Source organism: Heptranchias perlo, chromosome 6, assembly GCF_035084215.1.
Source record: "Heptranchias perlo isolate sHepPer1 chromosome 6, sHepPer1.hap1, whole genome shotgun sequence".
Classification (NCBI taxonomy): Eukaryota; Metazoa; Chordata; class Chondrichthyes; order Hexanchiformes; family Hexanchidae; genus Heptranchias; species Heptranchias perlo.
Genome location: NC_090330.1, coordinates 62,198,918 through 62,222,291, shown reverse-complemented (window position 1 = coordinate 62,222,291; position 23,374 = coordinate 62,198,918). Strand labels below are relative to the sequence as shown.

At 41.0% G+C, this 23,374-nt stretch overlaps 1 protein-coding gene across 2 annotated transcripts in view; it reads right to left on the bottom strand.

Annotated features, from left to right (window-relative positions):
* Positions 1 to 23,374, bottom strand: part of yap1 (Yes1 associated transcriptional regulator) — a 131,208-nt gene that overhangs the window by 106,277 nt on the left and 1,557 nt on the right. The window lies entirely within an intron of this gene.

Here is a 23,374-nt window from a genome sequence, read left to right as displayed (position 1 = left end):
CTCATTTCTTTCAAACTACATTATAAATATAGCAATTTAACAACTTTCATACGAAGACTTGTGCCAATTCTTAACTGTACTATCATAGGTAGGTGGCATAAAGACGAAAGGGAAAATGCTCCCCCACCTCCACAACTTTTTTGGACATGGCTTATGTCCCTCAGTCCAAATCCCAGAATTGCCCTGGATGTCCTCCAACTGCTTATGCCTAGATGTACCACTGGTTGAAACATTACACAGCAGTAAAACGTGCTTATGGGGCCAGGAGCACAGACATAAACCTCCCATATTTTTCCTCCAATGATCCCCTCTCTTATTAAAGTGGGGGGAGGGGAAAGTAGTGGCTCACGATGGGCTATAATTCTATGGATAAAATAAACAGCGAGGCTAACAGCGCTCACTTATTTTTTATGCGCAAATCATCCAGCAACTTCAGGCGAGGGCAGATGCGCAGTTAAACGCAAAAATCCGAAAGTTGCTGTCCGAAATGCGCCGCTCTGCCATTACTTTCACGAGAACGACATTGCACTGTCTGACTCTCCATTCAAATGCATTGAACACCATGACGTTCCTGTCCTTGCATGGTAGATACGAACTAAACTCGCCACAAAAAGTTAGGGCTTGTCCATTTCAGTCCAAGTTCCCTTTTAATGGTGTGATGTGTTAACTACTGCCAATCAACTTCTCTTGCACTGAAAATTAATTATTACAAGTGTGGAGTCTCATTCCTTCAGGTTTCAATTGTTGTTGGAAATTTTCTTTCTAAAATTAAAATTATAAATTTTTTTTTTACTTTTTCTTTGTCTCTTAATCCAATCTTTAGTTCCCTCTGTATTTCTCTTTCAGCACCTGACTTGACATAGAATTCACAATTCTAACTTACACCTCCTTCTCAGTCCTTGCGCTGTTAATTTCACAATCCTTCAATCTGATTGATTAAGGAGTTACGCAGTTGCTTGCCCTGTTCATTCAATCCCAGATGCCCTATAGAGGGCACCACGCCGTTTCCATCTCCTGCTTCCAGCAACTTGCAGCACAAAATATCATGGAGATTAAACGGGCAAGTCTAACTTTCTGTGGGCGCCGTTCGTTGACCGGTTACAGCAAATTCTGGGCTAATGTGTTATTCAACCAAAGGGGCCACTACAACCAAGCCCAATCCTGTCAACAACCACACACTCATGCTTTCAGCTGAAGCTGATGGGTAGCAGTCAAGTGTAGGAACCCTGATTAGTTTCCTCCTTCTTCAGATAGAGGCTGAAACCAATTTTGCATACCACCACTATATGACTTGATAAATTCTAACCAACTACCTTTGCTTGGTTATAAAGCAACATTCAACGTGTCTGTCGGGAAGGCATTCAGCCACACCATTTCATTTCAACTCTTTTAGCCAGGAATGTGGAAGGAGCAGGGGAAAAAAAATTTCTTTCTTTTCTTCCTCTAAATCTAATCAATTCAAAAGGCACTTAATTCACATTATCTGATACAGACTGTAATGTATCCATTGGACAAACACACGCTTGTGACTATTTTCTCTAAAAATTAATACAACTAGATAGAAGAGTGATGCTGGGAGTCAAAACTCAGCAACAGAACATCACATATTATGTCTATGCCTCCAAAAAATGTTAGCCTATCCCAATCGTCAGGCCAGTTACCTTGTGGTAAGTTAATGATTCTATTATTTTAAGAAGGAGTAATCCTGAAACTGCAGATCAGTAAGTTTATCAGTTGTAATTCTATGGATAAAATAAACAGCGAGGCTAACAGCGCTCACTTACTAAAATCTTGAAACAATTTTAAGGGATCAAGTGGGTAAACATTTGGAAAAGAACAACTTTTTCCAAAGATGGATTAGAGAAAGGGAGGTCTTGTTTAACAAACTTGCTGCAGTTGTTTTTGAAGACATTACTAATACGGTGGATGGGCAAGATGCAGGTTATATTACACACTTACATTTTTAGGAGGCCTTTGATAAGGTGTCACATCAGTAATTAATGATTAAAATAGGGAATCACGAACAAGTGGGAGGGTATGACACTAGCCAGAAAACACAAAATAGCAGATCGACATAAATGGAAGCTTTTCAGTTTGGAAAGAGGTTGTACGTGGGGAAAGGCCAATTAGACTTACACACACACACACACACCCCAAGTTGTAGACAATAACAAAATAGGAGACAGGGCAAATAATGAGGTTTCAGAAGGATTAAGGTCTTTTAAGTAACTGGGCTAATAAATAGCAGCTGAAATTTGGCATGGATAAGTGTAACATAATTAGTATGGGAGCAAGGAACCAAAAGAGGAAGTACAGCATGCTGATCAGGAAAGAGATGTAGGAGCTCAGGTGGAAAAATGTGTGAAACTTTCAGGTACTGAAAGGGCAAATAAGGTACTGGGTTTCATTAGCAGAGTAAACAATAAAAATGGAAAAAGGTTGCATCAGCATTGATGGGTTGAATGACCTTTGCTCGTTCTTATTTTTTTTTTATTCGTTCATGGGATGTGGGCGTCGCTGGTGAGGCCGGCATTTATTGCCCATCCCTAATTGCCCTTGAGAAGGTGGTGGTGAGCCGCCTTCTTGAACCGCTGCAGTCCGTGTGGTGAAGGTTCTCCTATCTGCTATACAAGGCATTGGTCAGACCCCATCTGCAGTTGTGTTCTGTTTTGGTTACCTATTCATACCAGGGATGCTATTGCCCTTGAGAAGGTACAGAGGCAAGCAATAAAGAATGATTCCACATAACAGGAATTTAAGTTGGAGGAGAGGTTCAGGATGATGGGCTTGTTTTCTTGGGGAAGAGATTTCAAGGTAGTCTAGTTCAAGTTTTTATGACTGCAAAGGGAAATTACAAAATTGATCCAGGCAAACTGTTCACTACAGTGCAAGGTTCCAGTATGAAAGGGCACGGTTGAACGTTAGCACATCGACATCTGGTTTGTGCTGAGATTTAATGTTTCTTTAACTAGGAACATTAATTACATAAAAGTACAATGTTACAAACTACAATTTTCTCTCCTCCTCTCCTGAAGGCACTGACTCCTGTTGGGGTTATATTCCTCAGATGCCAACTTGCTTGGTACCTTGTCCAAATGCCCTTCCTTTATATATATATATATATATATATATATATATATATATATATGAGTATGCCTGGACAGTGAGTGCCAGCAGGTTATTTTGCTGTGCAGCATGTCAGAACAGAGCCTGATCCTGTCAGTACCTGACCTCCACACATGCACACTTTACAGTCAGAGTCACTGGATGACAGGAATCTGGTTGAACTTTTTCAACTCCCTTGCAAGCCCATCTTTTGTATGTGAAAATAAGCCTGAAGATAAAGCAAGAAAGTTGGAATGCTGTGCTTGTAAAAGATGAAAAAGCAATTGGTCTTAAAGAAAATTGCTCTAATCAAGGGAAGGGGTGGGAGGGGGGCAGAAAAGAGAGGGAAAAAAAGAAAACACAAGACAATGCCAAAACCAGAAGCAAGGCAAACAATGACACAGATTCAGAAGATTTTGATCTTTTAAGTAACTGGACCAATAGATACCAGTTGCAATTCAACATGGATAAGTGTAAAATGACTGGTGAGGGAGCAAGCAATGTTCTAGTAAAAGCCATCCAGAAATCATCTTTCAAGCCATCCACCTTTGTCATATTATTGGTAAACTCTGTAACATGATGTACCTTGACTTACAAAAGGCTTTTGCTAAAGTTTCACATGAAAGGCTATTAACTAACTCAAAGCTGTGGGAATTCAGGGTAAACCCCAAGAATGGATAAGAAACTGGCTGGTGGCTAAGAAACGAGTGCTCATTAAAGGAGTTATGTCAGAGTTGGTTTGTGGGGCCGGGGGGGGGGGGGGGGGGGGGCGGGAGAAAAGAGTTGGAGGAAATGGTGAATGGGGTGCCTCAAGGCTCAATGCTGGGACCACTGTGGTTTCCAGTTTACATAAATGACCTGGAAATCAGAAATTCAGTGCAGAATGGTCAATTTGCAGAGGATACCAAACTAGGAAGGGAAGTGTAATTAGATGATACAAATCAAATTACAGAATGAGATGGGCAAGATGTGCAAGTAGGCAGAACAATTTTAATGCAGAAAAGTGCGAAGTGCTACATACAAGAAGGAAAAAATGGGCAACACGCACTCCATGAATGGTGCTGAAATAGGTAAAGATGAACCTAGTATACTGAACGCTAAACACATGCAATCAATGGAGAGCAGCAATCAACAAAGCCAATAGGATGTTGAACTACATAGCTAAAACAGTAGTCTATAAGTCAGAGAAGGAAATGATCAAACTGTATTGTTATCTGGTCAGACCACACCTTGGATACCTTGTCCAGTTCTGGTCACCAAGAAACGATAGACATTCAAGCATTGAGGAGAAGACTCATAACGCAGGTCTACAGTATCAAGGGTCTGAGTTATGAGAAAAGGCTGAAGAAATTTGAGATTTTCAGCCTAGAAAAGGAGACATTAGAGATAAACAACATTGTTAAGGGTATAGAAAAAGTGAATCTGGAATATTACTTTAAATTAAACTATGGGAGTAGATCAAGTGGAACAGAAGTTCAAACCAGTAAAAGGTAATTTTAGGACTGATATCAAGTATTCTTTTTCACAGGCAATGATCAACATGTATAATAAACTCCAAGTAGTGTAGTAGGGGCAAAACCCTCATGGAATCATTTAAGAAACAACTGGATCCTATAACAAGGGTTTATTTAACTTTAGAGAAGACTCGCTCAAAAATCATTTATCTGGTTATTATGGGGAGAGATGAGAAAAAGGCTGAATGCACAGAGGGCTGTTATGATATTACTGACCTCAAGTGACTCTGGTTAATGACAGTAAAATAGCTTTCTATGGCTTAGGCAGGATGTATTTTTTTTTAAAAACTGAGCAGGAAGAATTGGAAATTCAGCCCAAGTTAAACAGCAATTTTGAAGCCAAGTTTATGCTCATAGTGTAAATACTGCAAAAAAAATTATAATAGAGTAGGCAAATCTTCACAATTTGATTGCACTACCTCCACTGCATGCTATCCTTGTTGACAGTTTGGTGGTTGGTTGGTTTGTTTGTTGTCTATACTTAACAGGGAGACTAACAAAGTGGGTAGGATATTAGAAGTGGAGATCAAAAAAGATATAACATTTAAGATAGAAAGGAGAGAGATCATTGATAAACTAATCAAACTTAGGGAGGATAAGATCCCTGGTTCGGATGGATTGCATCCACGAATATTAAAAGTAAGGGAAGAGATAGCAGAGGCACTAATATACACACTAGAAAAGGGAACAGTGCCAGAAGATTGGCGGACAGCTAATGTTATTCCTATATTTAAAAAGGGAGCTAGAACAAGCCCAGGGAACAATAGGCCAATTAGCTTAACGTCTGTGGTAAGAAAGATAATGGAATCTTTACTCAAAGATGTAGTAGAAAAACATCTAGGAGAACAAAAATATAATAAAGAACAGTCAGCACGGATTTCAGAAGGGAAAGTCAAGCTTGACCAACCTTATTGAATTCTTTGAAGAAGTAACAAAGAGTAGACAAGAGTAATGCAGTAGATGTAATATATTTTGATTTTTAAAAGGCCTTCGATAAGGTACAGCATTGTAGAATCTTGGTTAGACCAGACTTGGGAGTACTGTTCAGAGTTCTGGTTTCCATATGACAGAAAGGATATAGAGGCATTGGCGAGGGTGCAGAAAAGTTTCACAAGGATGTTACCAGAACTGAGAGGATATTCTTATCAGGAAAGGCTAAACAGGCTGGGGTGCTTTTCTCTAGAAAAGAGAAGACTGAGGGGTAACCTGATAGAGATCTTTAAGATAATGATGGGGTAGAGAAAGTGTTTCCACTTGTGGGGGGAATCCAAAACTAGAGGTCATAAGTATAAACTGGTCGCTAATAAATCCAATAGGTAATTCAGGAGAAACTTCTTTACCCAAAAAGAGTGGTGGGATGTGGAACATGTTACCACAAGGAGTAATTGAGGCAAATAGCATAGATACATTTAAGGGGAAGCTAGATGAACACGTGAGGGAGAAAGGAATTGAAAGGTATCCTGATATGGTTAGATGAAGTAGGGAAAGGGGAGGCTCCTATGGAGCTTAAACGCCAGTATGGACCAGTTGGGCCAAATGGCCTGTTTCTGTGGTGTAGTTTCGATATAAATCCCTCCCAAAATTAAATGCATACCATGATACTGCAATACACATTGAAAGCACTCTATCTACTACTAGCATACCGCCCCTGCAATCATGCCAATAAGATATGTGCACTGATCTAGGTGTAACTCACTGAACATACTACACATTTTAGAAGACTAGTATCATTGGGCATGCACAAGCACACACAATGGTATTAGTGGTAATATATTGATCTGGTTTGAGAACTGTCTGGAAGGCCATAAGCAGAAGGAGTTACAGATGGATTTGGATCTGTTGGGAGACCAGTCACCAGTGGTGTCCCGCAGGGATTGGTGTTGGGACCGTTGCTTTTCACTATTTTTATTAATGATCTAGAAGTAGGTGTTGGGGGCACAATCTGCAAATTTGCCGATGGTACCAAGATCTGTACGAATGTTAGGACTGGAGACGACGCTCAACTGCTTCAGGCGAATCCTGATGTGTTGGGAGATTGGGCTCACGACTGGCAAATGATGTTTAATTAGGAAAAGTGCAGTATTTTTGCATGTGAGCAGGGCGAATACTCAACATACATAAACTCTTCAGGGAAAAGCATTAAAGAAGGTGTAGAGAGAGAGAGAGAGAGAGAGAGAGAGAGAGATCTGGCCGTTCTAGTGCATAGGTCTCCAAAGATTCATGAGCAATGCCATGAAGCGATAGATAGAGTGAATAGGGTGTTTGGGTGCATTTATAGCTTAATTGACTATAAGACAACGCATACTGTTTTTTCCTTGTACAAGACCTTGGTCAGGCCTCAGTTCTAATACTGTTTCCAATTTTGGTCTTCTCACATGGTGGATGATATTGAGGCTTTGGAAAGGGTACAGAAGAGGGTCACTAGACTAATTCCCAGTTTAAAGCATCTTAGTTGTCAAGATAGGCTAAACGAGTTGGGACCCTACACTTTAGAGAAGGGTAGACTTAGGGGGGGGTCTGATTGAGATTTATAAGATGATGATGGGAATAGATTGTGTTTGAGTTGATAGGTTAGAGAGGACCACAGTTCACAATTTTAAGTTGTATAAGGCCATATCTAGGTTAGATATCAAGAGGTGGTTCTTTTCCCAGAGAATAATGGACTTCTGGAACAGGCTGCCAGCTTGTGCTGTTTCACTGAATTGCTTCAAATGAGAGCTGGACCTGTTTCTGGCTGGAGCGGAGATCACCTCTTATAAAAGGTAAGTTACATAATGCATAGAATTATCAAGGCCAGAGTGATCTCCTGGACTAGTTTCGATTGCCATGTCGGGGGGGGGGGGGAAGGTCGGAGGAATCTCCCAGATTTCTTCCCCTCAAATTGGCCTGGGTTTTTATGTTTTTTCCACCTCTCCCAGGAGATCACATGGTTTTGGGTGCTATGAAGAGTGTATATATAGAGATATACAAGGTACCATAACAGGCTTAATGGACCGGAGGGTCTTTTCCTGTCCATCATTGCTCGTATGATGTAATGCCTACAAAGAATTCTAATTTCAGAAGAAACTACATTGCCCTATCTGTATGCTAAATATAACCTAGTCAGCAAGGCTGAGGCAACTTCACTTAATGTACTTCACCAGCAACAGCGAGATCAGTATCAGAGAAAGAGCTTTGATCGGTGAGATGATGCGGAAGCTGTTTATTAAAGTAATTTTTCTACTATCTTTAAATAGAACTAAATTTATCACTAAATTAAACATCCCGTTCAATCTATGGTCTCTGCTGAGTTAGCCAATCTCAGCCAGGGCAGCAGTTTGGGTGCTACAACTGACCTAGTGACCCCTGTGTGCAGGGGAGGAGCAGGGTGGTAGAGGAGAAATTCATAGTTCCCATCCAGTAATCTTCATTGGCTGTGCACACATGTAGGCATCAGATGGCGACAGGTTCAGGCTTAGCTGTGTAGCTAATGCAAAACCCTATCAGGGCTTGCACATGAATAATAGCCACTAGGACAATTTGTTAGATGGCAACCAATTTCCATAGAACTGTACTCCAGGGAGGAGTCAGTACCTTCAAGCGAGGTGAAGGGGCAACATTGGTGAGGGAAAAAGTGTTCCTTTTTTTTTGAAGTTTAACATCCTTTTACTCTTCAATATTTCTTCAGATAATGAGAAAGGGATGATATCAACTGGAAAACTGGTGTAGAGAAGTTACCAAGCCAGATAGTGTGAGGAAGTTTTTCATCCACCACCCTCCTCCCCTCCAGAACACATTGACTCCTTGATGGGATACATTTGCTTGTATGCGCTAGGTAGCTAACATTACGTTACCCAATTAGCCATTCATGCATTAAGTTAGGTAACAAGTGCTGGCAGGTTATCTGACCATAGAACAGTGGAGTCAGGTCTGAGCCTATCCTCGCCCAAGTCACACACACACAGACACAAACTTCCAGCAGAGGACGCTGGGCACAATATAGAGTAGGAGCCATGGTCAATTTTCCCTCACTGACTCAATGGTGCCAACAGTAATTGCAGCATCCTTACTGCCCTCCCAGTGAGATCAACACAACTTCCATTTATATAGCACTTTTAATGTAAAAAGGTGCTTCACAGCAGGGAAAATACAAACCAGGGATCAAAACTGAGACCACTTGGCCTCTACAGCTGTGTGGGGGAGCTAAGTCAGCATTGAGAGAGACATGGTCATTACCTTGGGGAGTATTGTGGTGGATTTTTTTCCCCCATCAGAACATCTTTTGGAAACTATCTCCAATATCAACAGGTCTTTTTTTTGAAAAATGAGGTGGATTTTTCAACAGTTAAAACATAAAGATCATGGTTCTTAATTATGTGTGCAGATTCTATACCTTTCCTAGTAATTGAAGGTATATCCAAGCTAATAAATCACAAAGCTGCTTCACTAGACTGCATGGGCAGGCTGACAAGTTGTCCAACTGTATTTACATTTGCATCAGTGGCCTTCTCCGCTTCTGGAAATACCCATGGAAATCAACTCGTCCAGTGGTGCACATAAAACCCAAAAGGTAAGAGAGCTGCTTTGTTTACACTAGTAGGCTCTCAGTTCATCTCCCTCACAGTTAGACTTAACTTTTCCTAGCCTAGCTCTGTAATATCATTGGCATTGTTTAAAATAATTTTTTTTCCTGTATAATTTTTTTTGAGACAGGTTAATTTAAAACAATATGAATACTGGGGCTTCCCCAAAGGCCGCCAGGTAATGCCACAATCAAGTTTTTTTTAAATTCATTCATGGGATGTGGGCATCGCTGGCAAGCCCAGCATTTATCGCCCATCCGTAATTGCCCTGGAGAAGGTGGTGGTGAGCCGCCTTCTTGAACCGCTGCAGTCCGTGTGGTGAAGGTTCTCCCACAGCGCTGTTAGGTAGGGAGTTCCAGGATTTTGACCCAGCGACGATGAAGGAACGGCAATATATTTCCAAGTTGGGATGGTGTGTGACTTGGAGGAGAACGTTCAGGTGGTGTTGTTCCCACGTACCTGCAGAAATAGTAAACTGAAGTAGAATTTTGGGGGGGGGGGGGGGGTGGGGGGTGGGGGGGAAAAAAAAAAAATCGGATTCCACTCCCCATTTGTTACTACACAGTTGAAATCACGATTAACAAAACCCACCTCCATAAACCCCAATGGGCTGGAAAGATTATTTTACTGTCACAAAATAACTTAGCCAACCTACATCCATATCTGTTGACCTTCCAATTGTTTTTGAGGGACCTAACTTCTGCTTCAACTGTGGCTTTAAAAAATGATTGGCACTGGAAATCCCAGTTTCATCTGTGAAGCAATATGCAGAAGAAAGGCAATATCAGACACAAACATGACAGTGTGTGGACAGTAGTACCCACCGGGAGGCACCCCCCCAAAAAAAACTTACTATTGCATCTTAGGAGTCCTGCTGAAACAGTAAAAAAAACTGGCATAGAAATCTTTGCTTAGGATAATTACAGCAAACAATTTTCCCCAATTCATTGCCTTAAGTTCTGTGAAATCTATGACAGTCAGCTGATCTTCCTTTGAAACAAAAAATCTGAATGATAGAAACAAGCTTCTACAAGACAGGCTGAAAAAAACATTTAAATTAGCTGTCACCCTCCAGAACACATCAAGGTATCCTGCACATAACAAAACAGTTCTTTACAACTTTAGGTTGGAGGTTTATTTCATAATCACTTCTTCATATTGTGGAATTCAAACACAACAACTAGGTTAATCCTGCTGGCAGGGTGATACAGTCTGTACTGTGGATCTCTTCACAAATACCACCCATGCTACTCAGCAACTAACAGCAGGAGACAAGAGACAAGCAAATCTGGACAGTGTCAGTCATCTCCCTCCATCTCATCATCTGCAAAACGTGGTGTATGCAGCAGAGCTCTGATCCCGGTTTCATTTTTACTGGTGCATTCTGTTTACTGGCCCAACTGGATCCTCAAGATCCAAAGTCCGATATAGTTATTAACTATTCCACTGCAGTTGGATTTCTTTCTACTTTTCACGATGCAGGTACCCTTTTATTTTAAACAGAAGTGGCCGTTACATAAAAGACTTACCAAAGACTCGTAACAACATGCAACAAGACTTCTCCTTTTACAAAGGGAAGGAAGCAAGAGGTAGAACCTGCAATACAGACAAACTTGTTTGACTGCTGCCACTTTTGCCCTCACACAAAATTCTGTTCTGCTTTGAACTGTTGCAGCTGAAAAGCTTAAACCTCCCCACCTAAAACAAAAGACAAGCAATTAAGGGAAATTAAAAAGGGCAAAGCTTAGCACAGTAGTGGGTCTCAACCTCTGCCTCCACAGTGCCTGCAGGCAGGAAGATCAATAGAAACTGACATGCAATATCCAGATTGTTCGGCTACTTTATAGAACAGATTCAAACAGCACCCTCCAGCAGGCTACTAAAAATAGCTCCACCGAATTTCTAACATCTGTGTGAAAGATATGATGTATGTGGATTTTCAGATCTTATTGCAACACACTTTGTTCCAAAACAGCTTTAGAGTTTCCACTTATTCTATTGTTTGAGTCAGTTTAATATGTGACTCGGTGGGTGGGGGAAATGGAAGAAAATCAAAACCTCTACTGTATCAGTCAATAGATAGCAGTTCAGATAACTGCAAAATATTAAAGTGATGTGGTCTAAATAGGGGCATTTTTTAGATGAACACTATGGTGAATTTGCTTGGCTGACAGTACTCGAGGTTTAGATTTTGACCAGGTAGCTAAATGTGGCTATCAATCATTTGTATGCTGAGTTACGTTTTATTTGGGTCTCTCCCAACTCTTTTCCCACTTAGATTTTTCACAAATCACTACTCCCCAGTTAACATGGAAAGCAGATAAACAGAAAACTGAAGAACGTGATTCCCAATTAGAAAACAGAATTGGGTTTAATTCAGGTCACCATAAAACATTGGTTCTTCAGAGTCTTCTCCGAGGCCTTTGCCAATATCATTTTTCAATAAACGAGGCGCACTTCAAACAGTACCAACTGATCCCACTTTAATTTGCCTCCCTCCTTCCCTCTGGCAGAGATGCGGCAACGTGTCCTCTTGATGCCCCTTAGCTGATACAGAAACCAGCTATATGTGGAAATGTAATGGGTACAGAAGTGTAGTGATTTTATGTTATTGGACGAGTAATCCAGAAACAAATAACAAATCCCACCATGGGAAGAAATCTGAAAACAAAAAGTAAAAGCGACCACGAAGCTGTTGGGTTGTCGTATAAAATCCAACTGGTTGTCTCTTAATTGCCCGATGAAGTGGCCTAACAAGCCACTTGGTATTTTCAGGCAACTAAGGATGAGCAATAAATGCCAGCCTTAACAGCGATGCCCACATCCAAATATAAAAAAAATTACAGGAGTAATCCTCACCCAACCATTCCAATACAATAGAGTACCAATATGCTGCCCAAGCCTATCAAAAACACTTTTACAAGTCAGAATGCGAGTGTGTTCCAAAGCCAGCTTTTAACGTTTAAATTACTAAAAACCAGCTTCCTACCCCAGCAGCAGAATCAAACACTCTAGGCCTTAAGCACATAATCTAGGATGCAGTGCAGGGTTATGGGAATGCTGCATTGTCAGGAGTGCCATCTTTCAGATGAGACATTAAACCAAGGCTTCACCTGTCTGTTCTAGTTGTAAACAATTTTACAACACCAAGTTATAGTCCAGCAATTTTATTTTAAATTCACAAGCTTTCGGAGGCTTCCTCCTTCGTCAGGTGAACGATGTGAAAATGAAATCCTCGAAATGAAATCGCATTTATAATTCACAGAACAATGCTTGGTGAGTACAGACAGTTTTTTCAACTGCCCGTTGCCAAGGCAATCAGTGTGCAGACAGACAGGTGTTACCTGCCAGGTCTCACAGAATATACAAATCACCAAAAAAAAACAACAAACAAAAAGAGGTAGAAACATAGAAAAGACAGCAACTGACCCGTTATATTAAAAACAGATAACATTTGTTCGCTGGTGGGGTAACGTGTAGCGTGACATGAACCCAAGATCTCGGTTGAGGCCGTCCTCATGGGTGCGGAACTTGGCTATCAATTTCTGCTCGACGATTTTGCGTTGTCGTGTGTCTCGAAGGCCGCCTTGGAGTACGCTTACCCGAAGGTCGGTGGATGAATGTCCATGACTGCTGAAGTGTTCCCCGACTGGGAGGGAACCCTCCTGTTTGGCGATTGTTGCGCGGTGTCCGTTCATCCGTTGTCGCAGCGTCTGCATGGTCTCGCCAATGTACCATGCTCTGGGGCATCCTTTCCTGCAACGTATGAGGTAGACAACGTTGGCCGAGTCACAGGAGTATGAACCATGCACCTGGTGGGTGGTGTCCTCTCGTGTGATGGTGGTATCTGTGTCGATGATCTGGCATGTCTTGCAGAGGTTACCGTGGCAGGGTTGTGTGGTGTCGTGGACGCTGTTCTCTTGAAAGCTAGGTAATTTGCTGCGAACGATGGTCTGTTTGAGGTTGGGTGGCTGTTTGAAGGCGAGTAGTGGAGGTGTGGGGATGGCCATAGCGAGGTGTTTGTCCTCATTGATGACGTTGTCTACCTCATACGTTGCATCTCCACATCATGTCTGTTCTAGTGGTTCAGGTGGATGGTAAAAATTCTATGAAACTATACAAGGTCAGGGAGCCCTTCTGGTGTGCCCTGGCCAACATTCTTCCCTCACCACCAAGGACAATCTCATTGTAGTGTGTGGGACATTGTTAGGTGCAAAATAGCTGTTGGGCTCATGTACACAATAAATAACTTCAAAGGAATTAATTTAGAACATTTACGAGGTATATGATAAGTCACTGTATAAATGCAAGTTTTCTATCTTACCAACACTGCCATAAAATGACAGCTATCAGCATTTTCACAAGAAACTGTTGGCTTTTTAAAAGACTCAAATGCTCACCCTACAACATAAAATATGCACTGTTAAAATTGTATTAAAATTTCACTAAGAAAATTGCTTGGAATCTGCAATAATGTCAAGAAATTGAATGCAAAGGTGGCAGGGTAGTTGCGAGGAAGGGAGAAAAGAAACGGTCGCCCAAAATTACCCGAAGGAAATAGCAACACAATGTTGTATGTATGCGGCATGGACACAAACTTGTAAAAAAACATAAGTAGCTTGTAGCTTTCAAAAAATTACACAGTTGGTATGGACCGGGGTGGGGGGAAAAGAGAAGAGCAAAACAAAAAAGAAATGAGGTAACAAACATACCTCTCTGGCTAGCATATAAATGTTTCATCGCATCTACAGCCCAACTAGTCTACGCTGCCATTTATGCTCCACACGGGCCTCTTCCTTGCCAACTTCATCTAACCCCACCAGGACACACTTCTATTCCTTTCTCCCTCATGTGCTTACCTAGCTTCCTCTTAAATGCATCTATGCTATTTCCCTCAACTATTCTTTGAGGTAGTACGTTCCATATTCTCACCATTCTTTGGATAAAGAAGTTTCTCCTGAATTCCCCATTGGATATATTAGTGACTATCTTATATTTATGAACTCTAGTTTAGGACCCCCCCACAAGTGAAAACGTTTTCTCTACATCTACCCTATCAAACCCTTTCATTATCTTAAAGACCTCTCAGCCTTCTCTTTTCTAGAGAAAAGAGCCCCAGCCTATTCAGCCTTTCCTAATAAATAAATCCTCTCAGTTCTGGTATCATCCTTTTTTGCACCTTCTCCAGTGCCTCTATATCCTTTTTATAATATGGAGACTGGAACTGTTCACAGTATTCCAAGTGTGGTCTAACCAAGGTTTCATATAAGTTTAACATAACTTCTCTGCTTTTCAATTCTATCCCTCTAGAAATGAACCCCAGTGTTTGGTTTGCCTTCTTTATGGCCTTATTAACCTGCATCGCTACTTTTAGTGATTTGTGTATCTGTACCCAGAGATCCCTTTGCCAATCTATCCGGTTTAGACTCTTATTATCCAAGCAGTATGTAACCTCCTTATTCTTCCTACCAAAATGCACCACCTCACACTTATCTATACTGAAATTCATTTGCCAACTACATGCCCATTCTGCAAGTTTATTAATGTCTCCTTGCATTTTGATGCATTCTTCCTTTACATTAACTGTACCCCCAATTTGGTATCATCCACAAATTTTGAAATTGTACTTCCGATTCCAGAGTCCAAATCGTTAATGTAAATTGTGAACAACAGTGGTCCCAGCATCGATCCCTGTGGAACACCACTTCCCACCTTTTGCCAGTCTGAGTAGCTACCCTTAACCCCTACTCTCTGTTTTCTGTTTTGTAGCCAACTTGCTATCCATTCTGCTATCTGTCCCCTAACTTCATATGTTCTGATCTTAGTCATGAGTCTACAATGTGGCACCTTATCGAAGGCCTTTTAAAAAAAAACGAAATATATTACATCTACTGCATTACTCTTGTCTACTCTTTGTTACTTCTTCAAAGAATTCAATAAGGTTGGTCAAGCATGACTTTCCCTTCTGAAATCCATGCTGACTATTTATTATATTTTCGTCTTTTGATGTTTTTCTATTAAGTCTTTGAGTAAAGATTCCATTATCTTTCCTACGACAGTCGTTACGATAACTGGATTATAGTTCCCCGGACTTGTTCTATCTCCCTTTTTAAATATAGGAATAACATTAACTGTCCACCAATCCTCTGGCACTATTCCCTTTTCTAATGAATTTTTATATATGTGTATTGGTGCACCGTGTAGCAATTTCCATTGCTGAGCTACTATAATAAGTGTCATAAGTATAGTGGGTAATTTTATTTGATTTGGAAACTCATTCACAATGAACCATAGAGGTTTATAGGACAAAAGGAGCTTTCTCCCAATCCCACGACCTCTACCATCAAGAAGGAAGAAGAGCAGCAATGTTGTGGTAACATCACTGTCCAAGTCACACACCATCCTGACTTGGACATGAATCATTGCTCCTTCATCTTCACCAGGTCAAAATCCTCAAATTCTCTCACCACAATGCCCACCACACTTTCTCAGAAGTAGGAGTACGCAATAAAAATTGCATTCCCAGCGTCACCAAATCCCATAAAAAATGCCATTTGGCTTATTGTGTCTGTGCCAACTCTTCACTAGGGCAATCGTAAACTAAGTCACTGTCTTGTTTTCTCCACATAACTCTGTACCTTCCTATGTTATGAAGGTACGATGCAATGGCCTCAGCCTCAATTACTCCCTGTGGGGTGGGACCCTTCTGTCAGAACCTGTGCTTTTTTTTTCTACCAGGATCTTGGGCGAATGGAGTCGGTTCTGCTTTTCCCGTTTTTTATTCTTCCCTTTCCACCTGCCCATTCTATACCTCCTTAAGCTATTCACATACCCGGTGTCTCATATATGCCTTTTATTTCTTTGATTTCTCTCCTTACACCTTCTATAGTCTCATGATATCATTTCTGTCATTTAACCATCTCCTGTTCTCCACTTAAGCACTTTACAGGTTATTCCATTTAGTTTGTTCTGCCCAGAGAAGACAATCTTCCTGGCAGTGTACCATCCCTATCCTCAAAAGCACAGAGCACAAGGGAGTAGTAGACCATAAATAATGATAATAAAAAAAACTATTAATAGAGACAACAGTCTTTTATTGTAGCAGATACATTGGCTTGACTCAAAATTAAAAATCCGGAACACACTTTGAAGATAGACCTGCATTTATATAGCACCTTTCACAACCTCAGCTCCCAAAGCACTTTAAACCAATTAAGTACTTTTTGAAATGTAGGAATCGCGGCAGCCAATTTGAGCACAAGGTCCCACAAACAGCAATGTGACAATAACCAGATAATCTGTTACAGTGATGTTGGTTGAGGGATAAATATTGGCCAAGACACCGGGGAGAACTCCCTGCTCTTCTTCAAAAATAGTGCCATGGGATCTTTTACGTCCACCCAAGTGAGCAGACGGGACCTCGGTCTAACATCTCATCTGAAAGATGGCACCTCCAACAGTGCAGCACTCAGTTGGTACTGCACTGGAGTGTCAGGCTAGATTTTGTGATCAAGTCTCTTGGAGTGGTTACAATTTTGATAACTAACTCTTAATTCCACATTGGTTTCCTTTCCCCACCCCACAAACAATTCAGAAAAGCAGGCTGAAATGGGATTTTAAACAAATGTTGTAGAAATTGGATAATTTTAAAATCTGCATTGGCCCTGAAACCTAGCTTAACTTCAATGCCATGAATCAGTGGCAATATAATGGTTGCCAGAGACCACATAAAGCCTAGAGAAAGAGGCAGCAACAGTTTCATGCTGCCTGCCTGTTCACGATGGCATGATAACTCACAAACCTGGAAGGGAATTTCAATTTCATGAATCTGAAGTTTTTGTGAACATGCAAAACTTTCAGTCTAGACAGCCAGTCCCAGTGTGAGGTGTCAAGAAAGGAAGCTCAAATAGCAGTTCAAAAAGGACCACTACCACCTTCTAAGGGTAACTAGGGATGGGCAATAAATGTCAGACTTTTTAGCAATGCCCACATCCAAAGAATAAATTTATTTAAAAACTACTATTGATGCCAGTGAATAACTATGTTTTATGCTAGGATAGAAGGTGGAGTTGAAATTGAGCATAGGAGCATAGTGTTTCCATAAGTAAAGTTTTCTCTATTCCAGCATGAAAGCAACTGGAAAATGGAACAGCATTATCCAGTAATATTAGGTTAACTTTTGAGTGTTTCTCTTCCCCCCCCTCCTTTTCTTTTCGGATTTTTAAATTCTTATTGACATACACAGAAGTTATGACACAAACAGGCCATTCGGCCCAACCAGTCCTTGCCCGCATTTACCCTCCATGCTAGAGAATAGTTCTGATCACATTTACCCATCCTGTTCCCATATCCCTTCAATCCTTTCCTTCAGCCACCTATCCAATCTAACCTTGAATGTTGACAGTTTCTGACTCAAGCACTACCCCTGGAAGTGAATTCCACATCCTCACAACTCTGAAGTAGTTTCTCCTGTTCCCTATTCTAAATCTCTCAACATTTAATCTGGTCAGCCATGGCTCAGTGGTGGATTTCTTGCCTCAGAGTCAGAAGGTTGTGGGTTGAAATACCACCTCGGACTTGAGCACAAAATCTAGGCTGACACTCCAGTGCAGTACTGATGGAGTCCTGTAGCATCGGAGGTGCCGTTAATCCGAGGCCCCGCCTGCCTTCTCAGGTGGATGTAAAAGATCCCATGGCATTATTTCGAAGAGCAGGGGAGATCGACCCAGTGTCCTGGTCAATACTTATCCCTCGACCAACATCACTAAAAACAGATTATCTGGTCATCATCACATTGCTGCTTGTGGGAGCTTGCTGTATGCAAATCGGCTGTTGCGTTTCCTACATTACAACAATGACTACGCTTCAAAGGTGCTTCATTAGCTGTAAAGGGCTTTGGGACATCCTGAATTCACGAAAGGTGCTATATAAATGCAAGTTCTTTTTCTACTTTATTTATGACCCCTCAACTACTGGAAGCAGTCGGCTTCTATTTACCCTGTGCCATCCTTTCATAATTTGAAACATTTCTATCGTATAACTCCATAAGCAGCGTTGTTCTAACAAAAAAATTCAATTTTTCAACTTTCTTCATATTTATATTTCCTCATACCAGGCAGCATCCTAGTAAAATCTTTGTCATACCATCATGCTCTAGAAAAGAAGGGTGAGGGGTAACCTGATAGGGTGGATATAGAGAATATGTTTCCACTTGTGGGGCGGGGTGGGAGTCCAAAACTAAAGGTCATAAATATAAGATAGTCACTAACAAATCCAATAGGGAAATCAGGAGAAACTTCTTTACCCAGAGAGTGGCAAGAATGTGGAACTCGCTCCCACATGGAGCAGTTGAGGCAAATAGCATAGATGCATTTCAGGGGACACTAGATAAACATATGAGGGAGAAAGGAATAGAAGGGTGTCCTGATAGGGTTGGATGAAGTAGGGAGGGAGGAGACTTGTGTAGAGCATAAACGCCAGCATAGACCAGTTGGACAGAATGGTCCGTTTCTGTGCTGTAGTTTTGATGTAGCCTCTCTAAAACCTCAATATTCTTCCTATAATGTGCAGCCTAATACTCTCAGGTCTTATGTAGGCTTATCATTAGCTCTTACCTTTTATATTCTATAGCGCATGATAAAACCTAAAATTCCATTAGCTTTTTTTGGTAAAAATGGCCTTATAAACCTGAGGGGCTGCCTTTAATGTCCTGTAAACTTGTACCACCATATTCCTTTGTTCTTCCATTGCACCGAGCCTACTTCCACTGAGTAGAATTACTGCTGTTATTTTTTTTCCCTAATTCTAGATCTCTTAATCTTCTCTAGTAATCCCCCAGGTGATACCTTGTCAAATGCTTTCCTAAAGTCCATGAATACTACATCCACTGCATTTCCCCTATCTACCATTCTGTTACCTCCTCACAATCATCCCTTTTGAAATCTGTGTTGGCTACTTTTAACTATTTTCTGTTATCTATGCATGGCAATTTTATCCTTAAAGATTAATATTTTCCCTACCAGAGATGTTAAGCTAACTGACCTGAAATTACCTGGATTAGCTCAGTCTCCCTTTTTAAAAATGGGTATTACATTGGCCATTCTCCACACAAGTCTGAAATATAATTTCTAGAGCCTCTACAATTTCCTCCCTCAGAACCCTTGGATGTATCTCATTGCACCCTGCCATTTTACCTCCCTTTAGCTTAACTAACTTATCCATAATTTTCCTTTCATCTATCATAATCTTGCTCTCAACCAGTTCAGGATACACATCCACTCTGACAGCCTTCTCTCCAGTAAAGAAATTTATTACAGTGTTCAAGTCGACCATTTTATGAACTTATTTTTGAATTCTACTGTTGTGCAGACCGTCTGAAGCTTATGTTGGTTCCAGCTAGGCAAGAACTCCAATTTTCATGCCCAAACGGCTCTGTTCATGTATTCCTACTCACCCAACAGTTAAAATTTAAAATGTTTAGAAAGTGCAGGCACCAGTCTAAATATTTTAATAAACTCCTAAGGATCTACTGAGAACTTTTAAAAATCTCATTAAATGGAGCTGCACTCAAATGCATGTGGTGCTGGACTGCTTCCTCCAGGAAGTCTCGTTATGCTTCCAGACTCGGGCCATGTCCGGACACCAGGTTTATACTGCAAATTAAGCATCAGTGTGAAGTGAAATCTACTCTGCAGCGACTCTAAGGTTGTAATGTAAACACACTAGATTTTATTCAACCATGTACTAATAGCGAGTAACCTTGATGAAGCATCTGGATTTAGTGTTGCAAACATTCTACTCACTTGGTGGAATAAACCATAGCTTCCCCCCGCAAATCTCAGCCCTTCAGGAATATGCTATAACCACTAGTCAGCATGAAGAACCACAACATTCTAAATTCATGCACTAAGATCATTTAATTCCACTTCATACTTTTATAATTTGCTGGACTATTTATCTTCAATTGCAGGTCTAAATTGGGAAGGATTGCAGGATTACCATATGATGACATAGAAATTAATGATGGCTAGAGAGACCTTTTTAATAAGTAACCATTGGTTTTCTCTCTTTCTAATCCTATGGCAGGTTTTTGCAACTCATTCCACATCATAACACTACTCGATCCTGTTCCCAGTTATTTTGCTCACATGGGGATAGGGTCTCATATGGTCCTGACAGAAAATATTACAAAGAAACACATTTTTACTGTGCATGACAATGCTTTATTAATGTTCGTGTCTTAAGAAAAGATTCTGTGGTTATGGGTAAATCCAACAACTGAGGTTTCAGCATGAACCAAACAAGGTGCATCTTAATTTTGGTTTTCGTAGCTGTAAGGTGTTCTCGGTATTCGACCACCAACAAGCGGGCAATCAGTTTCTAAATCTTTATTTGCAAAATAGCACGTAGCTCCCATAGCAGAGTGCATCACAACCCCACCCTCATCTTTATCAGATCAATATTGCAATGCCCAGTGCTTTGACAGGCTGAAAAAAAAATCACTTTATTGGGTTGGGTAATGGGGTGAGGTTTAAATTTCTAACATACACTGCAGCATTTACTAGAATTTTATTTATTTTTTTTTAAAAGAACCGATTGCTACATATTTCGATGTTTAGGAAATATTATCTGACGAACACTTATCTGAGTCACTTGGACTGTGATCCAGTGTGGTTCATGTTTAAAATCTCAGTCTCAGTTCACCCATTGGTTGGTCACAATCGCACAGAGTTGGAAGGAATTGGCATTGAAAAGATGCTAATGGGGATGGATATTCTGGACGGCAGTGTTCAGGTTTCTGCTGCTGCCCAACCCGATCTCCGGACTGCGCGATCAATCCGCTCCCTCACCTGAAGCCCCTTTGTATGAAATCCGGAGGAACGTTGGGGAATGACCAGCAACTGTTGGAAATGAGCACCCAACGCTGGCAGGTGTCACCAATCCGCAGCAAACCCCATCCAGGAAGTAGTAGACCCAAACTATAAGAGGAGGAAGCGGTTGACAATCTGCGAAGAGGTGCTCTGTCACCAAGCCAGCCGAGAAGAGCAAATCATCCAAGGCCTCTCCCACTTTAAAAAAACCTACCATGTTAACAAGTAAATGGAACTTAGCACATGTTGCACTGATCAGAGTACATGTAGATTTGAAAAAAAGATCAGAAACAGGTTTATGGAAAGTTACTGTTGCAGGTCCACACATGATTAGAAAATGATCCACGTGGAAATCAGGGAAAAGTGCAACTGGGAAAAAATAGTTCTGACATCCATTATTAAGCAAACAGCAACATAATGGACTGAGTCTGTGAAAAAGAATCATGCATTGATCTCAGAATATTCCGTCTTCAAATGGATGAATCGCCATGGATGTTGGCAACGGAAGAGCACTTAGAGTTCTTGAATTTCTGATAATGCTCCTCACGTTTATACAAGTTTCTTACAGAACTGATCTATTTCGGTAGTATGGGTCTTAAATATTTAATTGAAAGTAGCAATGCAATGGAGAGCACTGGAGACCCAAGCAAGATCATTTAGAGCAACTGTATCCAAATCAGTATCTAAAAGACAAACTGAATGACCAATGTGGGTGAGCTCATCATTCCCACATAAAAAGGAATTCACAGCAAATAAAACAAAAACATAAATCTGGGAAAGGTGGCTAGTCTTTTATTTTGCGGTGCAATATGGTACATTAATATAGTTCAAATGTGCTCCGTTTATTCGATAAAGATTTTTTTAATGATAATTGACAAAACTGCAGTTAATTCCATTAAATAGATTTGTGGACTTGGATCAGGGGGTTTATGTAAAGAGAGACTGAGAAAATTGTTTTAAGATGTTACTGTATCCAAACCAATAAAATACGTTGTGATTGAGGACGGTTGCAGTCATTCTGGTCGCAAGCAAGGTTTAATGATTCACTTTCAATAATATGTGGAGCTCAGCTTGTCTGTAAGCTTCTATACTTTACAAATGTTATATGTCTGTCTATGTCAGACCAGCGACTAAGTTTACAGTAGCTGAAAATGTCACTTAGAATGACCATCTGAAATGTACATATTCTTCATTGCTTAAAGTGGAACAAGCTGAATAGGCTGCCCGGCAACTGTGACTCAGGCTTCTGCAGGTCTCTTGACCCCCCCCCCTCTCCCCCTCGTGTGACCCCGGGGGGGGGGGGGTTTAAAAAGTACAGAAACTTTACAAGCAGGTTTTGTCCGCACTTCCCACGTTACTCTTTTGCTTAAAGAAACATCCTTGTCAGCACGCCGCTCTTTCAATAATTGACTCTAGCTGTCTGCAAGGGAACAAACGCTGGACCCATGCAGATGACTTCTGCCAGACATGTGGACTTTTGCAGTCTCAGGCTCCTACAGAGTGCTATTGTTCCCGGTGTAATCGGACACTCTGAAATGGATAGGGCTCGCTGACTGGCCCGGGTGAAGGGGGGGCGGGGGGGAAAAGAGTAGAAGAAAGTTTCTGTGGATCTCAGGCTCCTTCAAGTCGCATCAAACTGGAACCAGTTAGGAAACTGCAGAAGATCGAGACGGCTCTAAACGATTGAATGCAGATTGCCTTTATTAAATGCATTTAGTTCAAATCCTTTAACTGTACTAGTCGCATGGAATCAACGGTCCCATTCCCAACAGTACCTGGGTGAAAAGATGACGAGCCTCCTTAGGCTACATTACTTCCAAAATATAAAGCAAAAAATTCTGCGAATGTTGGAATCCGAAATAACAGAAAATGCTGGAAAAGTTCAGCAAGTGACGCAGCATCTGTGGAGAAAGAGAGTTAACGTTTCAGGTCGAAGAAGTTCTGACGAAAGGTCTTCGACCTGAAACATTAGTTGTTTCTTTCTCCACAGATGCTGCCTCACTTGCTGAACTTTTCCAGCATTTCCTGTTTTTATTTCTAAAATAATTTAATTCAACAGAATTTTGTAACATTTACAGGATTTGTTGGACTGAAATCTAGGGACGAGTTAGATGGAGATCAACCAAACTCCGAAAAGTTTTGAGCTGATGTTTCTGCGGTCAGTTGGCGAAAGGGATGTCGCCAAATGTCCTTCTCGGCAGATACAAAAAGTGGTTATGTATGGATCGAACAACCTGCGCATTCGATCTATACAAACTGCTGGCCGATCTTATGAGGGAGAACTAATTGTTTAGATCAAGCATCTCAACAGCCAAATGGATGC